The sequence below is a fragment of the Hevea brasiliensis genome, chromosome 15 (genome assembly GCF_030052815.1).
Source record: "Hevea brasiliensis isolate MT/VB/25A 57/8 chromosome 15, ASM3005281v1, whole genome shotgun sequence".
NCBI classification, from domain to species: domain Eukaryota; kingdom Viridiplantae; phylum Streptophyta; class Magnoliopsida; order Malpighiales; family Euphorbiaceae; genus Hevea; species Hevea brasiliensis.
This window is the reverse complement of record NC_079507.1, coordinates 57,000,374-57,013,313: the sequence shown is the minus strand read 5'-3', so window position 1 is coordinate 57,013,313 and position 12,940 is coordinate 57,000,374.

Genomic DNA, 12,940 nt, shown 5'->3' with positions numbered 1-12,940 from the left:
AGTTCCTGCATGACTGTTGGTTCTTGAGATTCCCACAAGTCCACCTAAAAGCTAAGGTGTGAAATGAATTGATGTTATTTCTAAATATTAAACTAAAAAGGTTGACAGTTAACATATGGCTTTGGGCTTAGGTATGAATCTAATTATTTCAAACTTTTCACACCCAACTCATCCTATAGAGACAAAATTACAGGTGCCTTTCCTACTCATGTTTTGCTTTTGCTTACAGTCCTCACAGGGTTGGTGTCCCTTGCTCACCATCTCCTTCTATTCCTACAAGCTTAATTAGCTTGTAAAGGGCTTACAACCATTTTGGATTCAATATTTGACTAGAGGGAATAACAATTACCATTATTATAAAATTAACCCATGTGGGAGGGAATAAAACATGATTATGACATTATTAGACCTAACAAAAATTGTCATTATAATAAGCCTTTCCTTCATCGTTAATCCATAGTCTTCATCTTCTTATTAGGCCATTTTAATAATTAAGATACTTATTAACACCCCCTCATAAGTCATAATTAAAGGATTATTTATATACTACTAATATCAATTTCTTGTAATGTGTTCTCTGTCTTTTGTAAATGATATTGCTAAGCAGGCTAATATTTCCATTTAGGAGTGGTAAAAAAAAATTTTTTTATTGGTTCATACGATAGTCCAAAAGGGGTTTAGTCTAACCTAATTGAAACATCAATTCGTGTAGATTTTGTGTGTGATAATTAATAGAAGCGATAAATCAAAGCAAAGATAATTAAATATAATATTTTTAATGAAGAGAAAAATTAATTAGCTTCATTTTGAAGTGAATTCATTTCTTATCTTGCTGATTAGGGTTTAAATTTTAATGTTTAAAATAATAAACATAAAAACACTTACTCTATAAAACATAAGTTTTATTTCAGTAATATTAGAGTTATTTTCAAGAATGTGAATTTCAAGTTTGAATTTCAATTAAAGTCATTTATATAAAAATAATAATAATAATTTAAGAGTGAAGTAGATTTTAGCAATTGGAGAATGACATGGGGGGAAAAATGGATTCAGAACTGGTAGGAGATGTAGAAATTTAGTGGCAAACCAGACTCAGAATACTGCATTTGCGTATGAGTAAGGTACAAGCCAAAGCATATATATTAAATAAGAAATGTGAAATTAAACATGGAAATGGTAGGCGATTTCATTCTCTCCATATTGTTGACTGAACCTTTTTCTTCTGAAATCAAATCATATGAGAGAATTTCTTTTCTTTCTATTTTTTTTTTATGTTTTATTTAAAACTGAATATGTGTGTGTGTGTGAATGTGACAGGTGCGCAGAAACCTTAAAATAATAATAATAATAATAATAAAGAAATGATGTTGAGAATAAGAGCAATGTTACCTAACGCTTTGATTTTGTGTAATTTTCTAGAATGTGCAAAATGAGTATGAACGTCGACATGCACCTTAATTGATTAATTAATTACATTAAAATTAAAGAACTGTATCAAATGTTCATATATTCACATACGGTGCTTCAATTCTTACTTTTAAATAATACGATATTAACAAATTTATGAGAAATTAAAATCTTTTTAATTCCAAAATATTTTGCACCATAAAAAAGAAGAAGTGAGTTGAAAATAATAAAAATATGAAATGAAAAATATGTAGAGGATTAGCATGGGAATGTTGCAATATTCTTTATGGGTCAGCTAATTCCTTTTCCTTTTAGGCTTTTACGTGCATGACCAACGCAGGAAATTTGCGATCAAGAAATTTCTTCTATTGTAATATTCAATAAACCTAATATTCCAATCTTCAAGTATCAAAAGTCAAGAAAAGGTGAATCCCACTTCTTCAATCAATCATTTTTTTCTTTGGATGAGTTTCATTTACCATGCCTTAATTTTATGGGGGGTTTTATTATCAAAATAATATTTAAAAAATAATTATTAATATAATGTGAAATTAAAATTATTTATTAAAATAATATGGTATGTTAGAAAATATCAATATAGTTGGTTTTATAAACAAATTGTCCCATCACTATAGAGAAGAAATTTAATTAAGAAAATGTCAATTAAAACGGTATTTTCTTAAATAAAAACGATATTTTCTCGAATAATTTTGAACTTATGACATATGAGGGGCGACTTTTGTAGTCCAAGAAAATAGTAGTTAAAGTAGCCTTTTTCTTGAAATTTTTTTATTGAGTGAAGGGTTTAATTGGATAAGCGAAAGGAAGATAGAGAGAAAAATTGTTGTATTTAAAAGATTTTGTTATAAATTAAAATTTAAAAATAAATGTTATAATAAAATTTATATTTTCAAGACAAATATTCATATTCTTTTTTTTTATATATATTTTTTAATTCTTTGCTCAATCTCTTCTCCGGGTTTTTCCATAATTTCCATGCATATATGTTCTCATTTTCATTCCAACATTTTCTAAATTTGATTTCTGTGATAAATATCTCTTAATTTGAAATTTTTTTATCTAAATAAAATTAAATATTAAAAAAGAAAATCTTTATTCATTTAATTTAGTATATAACTTTGCAGAAGATTTCGGTATTATTAAATAAGCCAAAGATTGTTGATAAAATTGGGATGAAAAAGAAATTTAAATTTTAAAGCATTTTTATTATTAGATTAAAATATTTAGTAGATAATTCAGTACAGTACGCCCACAAGAGATAATGTAGGCAGCAAATTAAATTTTAGATAAAAAAAAAATTGAAAGGGTTGATGGTGGATGGAATTTTACATAATATTTTTTATTTTTTAAATTTTGATAATCTTATTAAAATGTAAAAATATTTATATGTATATGATATAAATATATATTTTTAATTTAATATTATAATTAAATAATAAAAATATTTTTAAATATATAAATTATTTTATGTGAAATAAATAGAGTTTTAATTTATTTTATTTTTGTTTAACTTATTTTGGTCAGCTAAAGATATGTTATTTACTGCTAATTTTAATATTTATCGTGTTGTGTTAAGGTTCAATAAATATTAATTTTGCATTATTAATATAAGAAATTATACTTTATATGTAATATTGTATATTTTTCAAATTAATTTTATACATTTTTATGTAATGTTAATTTTTTTAATGTAAAATTAATAATAAACAAACACATAAAATGATAATATTGCATTGGTTAGAAAAAAGGTTTTGAAAAAATGCATACCCATGTGATTCATTTCCAAATTACAAGTGACTTGCCCTGTGTTGTAAATTTGGTGGAGGGGTGGAATAGAAAGCTAAACATGTATCCAGTGCATTATTTGAATGATGGGCAAGAAATCTCTTCAATCAATAAAAGCAACACAATTATTCAAACTTTTTTACCTAATTCATTACCTTGAGGTTGAAAAAGTCAAGATGGTGGGAACCTTTCTTCAATCATTGTTCATTCCTTAGCTAAGATCACATTTGAATGAAACATTTTCAATAATATTTAAACATTCTTCATTCCATCATTCTCTGTAGCTTTCATGCACCATTAATTCATCAACTTAATTAGATTAAATTATTCAAGGAACAGCCAACTTATCTTCCCCCCCCAGCTCATCCTCCTTCTTGAAAATTCTAATCATAAGAATTAAAATTTTATTTTTACTAATTAGATTTAGTCAAATTAGTCTTTTCATACTTTTTAAAAAATCAAAAGTTTTAAATTTGATTTCTCTATTTAGTAATATAATAATTAGAGTTACATATTAAAGAAAATTATCTTTATTAAAAATTCTTATATAGATTTAATCTAGCATGAATTCTTAATATATAAATATATAAAAATCTCATTTATATGTTAAATTCATGATATATCTTATTTAGATAAAAAAATAAACAAACTACTTTACATTGTGTCTCATTTGACCTTGATATATATGAGAAACTATGAGGATTTAATTATTCTTTAACTTGCACTACCCAAAACTGGCAATTGTATCATATTTAAAATGTGTTGAGTCCTTGGCTTTAATATATGCATGAGAAAGGAATATAAGAGGAAAACATTGGATGCTATATATGTTCAAAGTTTAGGTTGAAAATTATTTGCAATTTGGTCAAAACAAAAGGATATGATGATGGGTCAAAATGTTTGTTATATATAGTTTACAATAGGGCAAACTAGGTGAAATGTCCATAATTAACAAATTAAATATACACAAAAATAAACCCTGAGAAAATTATTAGAGGGATAAAAAGAAATAAAAAGGTAGCATATATATGGGGTCTAAAAAGTGGTAGGAAACCTGCATTATGTCTCTCAATTGTAATGTCACTTTCAGGGTTCCTATTGTTGGATTTATTATATGGGTGACCTTAAGTCCAGGCAAAGTTGAGGAAATTGTGGCAATGCTGCTTTTACAAGATTTATTTTTGACCCAAAAAAAAAAAAAGGTTTTTGCTGGTAAATGTCAAACTTTTATTAGTGTAGCAGGTCATGTTTTTGCAAAACAGGTCACATGGCCTGGAGATGATTGCACATTGACAAATAATAAATTTGGAGAGAAAAAAAATAAAAACTAGAGAGAAGATGTAGATGGTTAATTAATTAAGCATTTGAATGAATACTTTCATGTCATCCTTATACATATATAATAATTTGGTTGAAATTGTCTCATGTCAAAGAAAAAAATGCACCATGATATTCTGATAGTTAATTTGATAAAATGGCTTTATCTTTCTTTAATTTAATTTTTTAAGAGTATAATAAAAAGAAATAATAGATTATTTAATAATTTATTTCACTGAATATTATTTTAGATTTAATCATAAATTTCTTTTTATAAAATTAAGTTAAATTAATGACATTAATCCACGACTCTGAACTTTAAGTTTACAAAAGCTATGATCGTGATATATGAAGAGGCCTTATTTATTGCATTAAAAAAATTTGTAGTGGAATTATTGGGAATTAACGTATGGATTAAGAGACGAAAGAATGAGAAATATGGATCAAGTCATCCTCCTCAAACAGCCACCAAGAACTGTATATTTCGCAGCTCAAACTCCATAATAAAGAGAGAGAGAGAGAGGGGACACGCATACAAACGTAGTCTACGTCACTTGTCTGTATGTCTCTCTTTTTAGCTCTGCGATATGACGAGACTCATCATATAAGACAACTCCAACCGCTACCAAAATAAAAATTCAACCACGGAAATTGCAAATTCTCATCTCTCTTTCTCTCTCTCTCTCTCAGTCAAAGAGGAAAGAAGCAGCAGCCACCATTTACGTTCATTGGGATCAAAGCAGATTTTGCAATCCCATTCTCAAATTTTGCCCTGCACACTTCTCGAGGCCTTCGTGAACTCAGAAAATTCTAATTATTTTTTAAAAAAATTTGCTGTACACGCCAAAAGATAATCGATCGGCGTCCTCGAAGCCGCCCCCGAATTTATCCCTACTTATATGTATAATTTTCACCCTCAAGAAAAGCAAAAAAACTGTTGGATTTTTGCTGCTGCAAAAATTTCAGAATTCAGAAAAACAATAAATGGGGTTTTTGGAAGCTCCTTTGGATTTTTACTCTTTTTCCTCCCTATACCTATCTATTGAATCATTCCATTTGTGCAGGAATTTCCATCATTCCCTTTCTCTGCCATTTCCCATCATCATCATTATTGCCAAACAAGATTTTTCCTATTTTCATTAAATACGCCTTATCCTTTCTGCACCCCGCTGCTCTTCTTCTTTTTTGTATGCCGCCTCCTCCTCCAGGCTAGCTACAAGCCTTTTTCCTTTTTTCCCCCATAAAATTGATTTTTTTTTCTTTAGGTGCTCTAATCAATTTTTCATTTATGATTTTCTAATCGGTATCGTATTTTTTTATTAATAAAATTATTATTTAATATATATTTTTAAGAAATTAAATAAATAATTATTTATTTATTATATTTTTTAAAATATATTATTTAATTAAAAATTTTAAGAGAATTAATTAAGCTTTTTGAGTAAATATTTTATATTTTTTTGTTAAAAAAATAAAATAAGGGGAGAATAAATAAAAAAGAATATAAATGTAAAAGGGAATAAATATAAAAAAAATAAAAAGAAAAAATTAAAATATGTTAGATATAAAAAATAATTATAAAATTAAATAATTAATAGAATAAAATTTAATTAAGTAGTTAATATATTTTTTTAAAATATAAAATTTAATTAATTAATTTTTATAAAATAGAGAGATTAAATAATAATTTGATTAATAGTAAATAATAAAAAATTTGATAAATAAATTAAATAATTTAATAAAAATAAAATATATTTATTAAATAATATATTTTTTAAAATATATTTATTAAATAATTAATTTTGTTGTAATAGAAAAGTATTCAATTTTCAACTTTTTTTATAGCTTTATTTTGATTAAATTATAATAATAACCCAAATATTTTTGCATTATTACATCTTAATCAAAATGTTTGAACAACTATGACGAGCTATGTATTTTTTTTTATTAATAAAAATTAAAATCACATTAACTAAATTAAAAAAAAAATCATAATTTATATTTTTATCCATGGTTAACTAAACTCGCCCTTTCGACCAAACACTCCCCTTTTCCACATCCAGAAAATGCCGAGCTCTTGCTTCCCTATTGCACTCTCAGTCACAGATCATGACTTCACAAATCACATTGGCACTCTGCGCATAAACACAGGATCTATGACAACTCCTTTAGTCTCAGATTAACTCACCTATAGCAGTGATAGAGCTAGGCTAGCCATGGCACCCTTCTGAAGTGCGCATGCGCAGCGGCACACCTCTCTTCTTCCTCAATTCACTTAACCTCTCTCTCACTGCTTTTCTCAAGATCCTCCCAAACCATCTCTCTCCTTTTGCTTCTGCGTGACCTCTTTACAAGAAATGATTAATTTGATTCAAAATTTAAGCATTAGGATTTCAGTTGGATCAATTTAAAAAAAAAAAAAAAATTGCATTGCTTTTTGCTCTCATATTTTGATCGAGCCTTGCTATGCTTCACTCGATAATGACCAATAATTTAATTACTAAATGAACTATGTTGACTATAAGCTGGGAAAATGTACCTCATTCTTATAAATTTTTTATAATAATCAATAATTTTAATTATAAAATGAACTATGTTGACCATAAGGCCATTGATGAAATTTAAAAAATTAATAATTTAATTTTTATATTTTGATTATATTAAATTAAAAAAGAAAGCACATTTGATGAAGTTAAAATATAAATATTAAATTATTAATTTTTAAAAATTAAAAAAATAAAATGTATATATTATATATTGAAAATAAGTATTTTTTATTAAATAAAATTGTTCAATAAATAATTTCAAAATTTGGCGTGAGAATGTCCAAACCAGGAGGCTGAAGAATCCGAGCCCAATTGTCTAATCAATCGTATCACAACACAATAGCCAAACCCTATACACCTGCCACATCAGATCACTACTTGCGTCCAAAGTAAACGCATAAGCTTCAAAAACCCTTAAAAATATATATATATTTTTTTAAAAAAAAAAAGGGAAAATCTGTTCATTCAATCACGCGCATGGTCGGAGAGTGGAAAATGCAGTTTAATTTCCCACTTGGAGTTTGGCAGGAGGGTAAAGAGAAAAAGACATGCGCGTGTGAATGTAGCGTAGAAGTGCGCGTATCCCAAGGATAGAGCGTACGACAGGGTAATGATAATTCCCTAAAACGTGACAGAAAATATGGATATTCTTTGAGAAGAGAGAGAGTTGCTGTAACTGCGAGCAGAGCAGTACTACCCTACTGCTCTTTTAGTAAATGCGATTTGTCTTCGCCTCGGTCACCGTAGATAATCCTCCTTTTTCTTTTCAATTTTGCCATAATCTAGGGGTATTTCTCTTATTTTAAAAAGATAGAGATTATATATTTATTTATTTTTTTTTAAATACGGGGATTTTGGGAGTGGCTGATTAGGACACTCACATGAGCTTTACTAAACAAGTAATAAGTTTTTGGTCATTTAGTTAAACTTTTTATTAAAATACGATTATTATAAATTTAATTTTATATAATAATGAGTTATTTAAATTTTTATATTCATTATATATATATTAATTTTTTATTTAAATATATAAAAAAATAAAAAAAGAAAATAAAAAATACACTGAAATTATCACTTTTTTTATTTGAGAATAAAAATAAAATAATAAGAATAAGAAAAATAAAGTTTATTTTATTCTTGTTATTTTTTATATAATTTAAAAAAAAATTATATTTAATAGAAAAAATTAGCGATATACCCATTTTGCCCATTTCAACTTTTTAAATAATTTATAAAATTAAAAATAAAATAATAATTTTAAAAAAATATTATTATTTTCTTTTCCTCACTTCATTTTTTAAATAAGTGACATTAATAAAGAGAGAGGAAACTCAGAAAAGAAAATAAAAATTATTCTCTCTATTATTTTCCCTTCTTCCCTATTATGCATCCAAACATAATGTAATTAAACTTACATAAATCTCAATTTAAATATTTAATCCAATAATTATAAAATTTATCTTCATATAAGGTCTCACTTATATTAAATCCATATTATAATTAATTAATTATTATAATCAAAGTAAGGTTAAAGAAATAAAGGACATTAATGAATTTGCACATTATTAATACGTAATAAATAAGGATCAACTTAATCTCTAAAATCATGAGATTTTAAGCTAAACTTCTAATCAAAATCAATTATGTGAAAAATAATATTTATTTTTTAAATATTATCTTTATTTTTGTCTTTTCTCTATTTCTATTTCTCTCTCTCTCTTTCATCCCCTCCATCTCTATTCTCATTTCTGGTTCTCCCTATTTATCTCCCTCTCAAGGTCAATTCATCAAATTCTCTCAAAAAATCTAAAATTAAAATCAACAACAATAAAATCCAATCTAAAGTCTAATAAATCCAAACAATAAAATAAATAAAAAAGGACTTCTAAAATCAACAAACGCAATATAAAAAAAAATCAAAATGAATAACAAATCCATCAAATAAATTAAAAATCAACAATAAAAAAAAAACCCCATCAATAAATGTAAAATAAACAATCAAAAACCAAAAATCTGTCAAATAAATGTAAAATGAAACCAACTCCCCTCTCATATTCTCCATAGCAATCTCTGATATCGTAAAAGCATGCAGCAAAATCCCTAACCTCCCATTTACATGATTTATCTCTCTTTTTACCCTCTATTAGAATTGAAGTTTTCAACCCATGTCAATTATTGAATAAGTAAAGTCAGAGGCATAAAATTTTAAAAATTAATTAGAGTAAAATTGAGATTTAATCGATGTACTATTAAATAAATTTTAATTATATATTATAAAAGTAAAAATCTCTTAAATAATGTATTGGTATGATTAGTAGTTTGATGTTTTTATATAAATAATTAAGTTTTAATATGTAATATTAATTTTTTAAAAATATTTAATTAAATTATAAATAATAATACTTATAATAAAAATATTTAAAAATTTTCATAATAAAATTATCATATTTAAAATAAAATTTTCATAGTAATAAAATTTATTTGCATCAATAGTAATTAAATTTTGACATAGTAAAATTTTATATACTTTTTACTATAAAAAAAATTATAAAATTGAAATTAATTCAATAATTCAAAGCTAACACTAATAAAATAAATTATTGATAGCTTTCTTTATAATTGCCACATGTTGATTTTCTGATTGTTTTATATTCATATAATATAATTCAAATTAATTGAAAAAAAAAATTTAATATATTTTATGTTGAAATAATTGTATAGATGAACTCCTTTGCTAATGTTTGAGTTACCCTATAAGCTTTTGCCCCTATGTTTGAGTTAGCAAATCAATCATAGGGATTGAAGTTTAGCCTATAATTTTTTAAAAAGAAAATTCACAAGTAAACTTTGTCTTTATCTAAAAACTTTCCAATAGAAATTTGGAATAATGTGAAATATGTAGAAAAAAAGTAGTGGGAAAATGTTAAAATAATGTGAAATGATAATGGAGGAGAATTTTGCTTAGTTAAATAATTATAACCACACATGATGAAGTATATACATAGAAAACCATGAAAGCATTTGTCAACCTTATCTCATCAAGAAATTTGCTTACACTTCCAAATTCCATGAAAAGATAAACATTGATCCAATCTTTATCAAGTCAATATTCTTTTAACAACTAAACAACACCATCAAATTCAAGACTTAATTTTTATATAATTTCATTATAATAATTTAGTGTAATTAAATAGTTAAAGCTTCATTACGAGTATTTCAAAGAGTAGGCACCGTCTATACAGACTAGAATGGTTGCGCCCGCAATCGGCAACTCGGCTGATATAAGCCTACAACTCTACCACCTTTTAAAAAAAAAAAACAAAAAAGAGTTAGAAAACTAAAACGTGATTGATTTGATTAGAAATTTCTCAATTACCATTCGTTCACAGTGACGTGATCTTCTTTCTCACCATCTCAACCGTTGATTATCACGGGGATACGTGCCTGTTGTCAATAAGCGAAATGAACGGTTTGGATTTCAGTAACAGATTATATTATTATTATTGTTATTTTCGTGGGGCCCTCTCAATTTTGGCTTTCGTGTCTTTTTCTGCCAGAATTTGGTTGACTTTGTAAATCCTTGACGTGAACAAGGGGCACGCCAGGTCATGACTCTCTATCACGTGTGACACACGCTCTCTATTAATTAACCGTCTCCTTTGGCTGTAGTTATTTTATTTTTTACAGTGGAAGAGGTAAAGTTTAGTTATTGCTATGTAGACTTCACAATTGCACTCGGCACTCAATAGGCAACCAAACTCACCCACATATTAAAATCTCTATTATAATATGTATTAATGGGTAATTTATAGTAAAAATTAGGTTAACAACCATGGTTAATCATACGAGCAATGTGTGAATTTTTTTATTTAAATTTAACTCATTGTGTATAATATAAGTCTCATTATATATATTATATCTTAAATTCAATATAGAGCTCTTGAACACGTGATAATCTTTGATGAATAACTTTCATATGTTATTTTATTATATGTAGTTGTCACATTAGCATGTCATTAATGATATTAATCAACAAACTAATTAAGGGCGTTAATGAAATAGATATTAACTTAATTTTTAATTTGAATTTACTCATATATGTCCCCACTCAAGAAATAGACAAATATAATCTTTTTCATTTATATAATACAATTCAATCCTTGCTTTTCTTTTTGGTATTACATGTTTCACTTTCTAATGTAATTGTGTTTTTAAGTATATTTTATATATAAAAACATATCTAAATTACTATTATCATATTTATATTTATAAATATCCATTGTTTTCATTAATTATATGGTTAATAAAATAGTAGCAAAAAAATATCTCTGTACATATATATATAAAGTAGAGTGAGTTTTCCATGGTGCTGTCATATAGGATTCTAAAATTATTATATTTATGCCACGTAATAATATTTAAAGCAATCAAGTTTTCTCCTATGTTGTCACATAAGATTATAATATTATTACATTTATGCCAAGTTGCAATATTAAATTAAATTTATTGTTAATAATTTTTCTCTTATCTTATATTTCAATTATATTAAATTGAATTTATTAAATTAATATTTATTAAATTTTATATAGTATTTATAAAATATTAATTTTTCATAATTTTAATCTTTAATTTTAATTTAATATATATATATATATATAAAGCAAAATGGTGTTTCATTTGTGTTACAATGTAGGATTTTAAAATTATTATATTTATGTCACGTGTCAATATTTAAAGCAATCAAGTTTTCTTTTGTATTACTGCATAAGATTCTAACATTATTATATTTATGTCAAGTGGCAATATTAAATTGAATTTATTGCTAGTAATTTTTTTCCTTGCCATACATGCTAATTATATTAAATTGAATTGATTTATTTTAATCTTTAATTTTAATTTAATATCCTATATAATTGTACTATATAATTGCTATTTAATTTTTAAGTTATAATCAAAATTTAATTTTTTACTTTCTAAATATACATAAAAAAATCTTTAAAATACATTTTAGTGACCTGTATATTTTCATTTTCATCAATATCAAAGTTCAATTCATTGGGTATAAGAAATTAAGGGAATAATATTATATTATCTGTGATCTAAATTCTATTATTTATAAATTGTAATAATTTTTCAAACTTGAAGCAAGGCAAATAAGTCATCCTAGACCATATGTCTTCTTTTGAAGTTTACACCACAAACATATTATTAAATTAACACTAAAATCTCAATTTGCTTTCTATTCAAACCTTAGCTTCCATCTCCCAAGGAGAGTAAGAAACTGAAAACACAAGAAAGTTATAAGCAGAAAAAGGCTCTTTGTTTCGAAAGTAAATCAAAGTAAAATCACCCCATAAAACAGCAAACTTGCATCAAATAAATAAATAAACAAAGGCAATTTTTATTTAACTGATATTAGAATAAAATGATATTGTTAATATATAATTCAAATTTTTTAGAATGTTAAAATTAAAATAATTATAATTTCATCATTTTTAATAAATAGCTAATTACAAAATTTACAAAAAATCACTAAATTTTATAACCAATCTCACAATTAAGTGCATATGATATTAACTGAGTTTATACTGTATTTAGTTTAATTTATAAGTCGGTCAAATTTACTATAAGTATAAAATTATAAATAAATTAATATTTGATTTAACTTATAAGTAAAAAAAACTACTTAAAATAAGTCAAAAGTCATAATTTTTTAAAATATCTATATTATTATCATTTTAATAATTACAATGTTAATGATATATTATTTTTTATTATTTTGACAAATTAAGTTACTTTTAAATGTCTTTTAATTTTTAATTAAACACTTAAACTACTTAAAAGTTATAAAATAATCAATTACT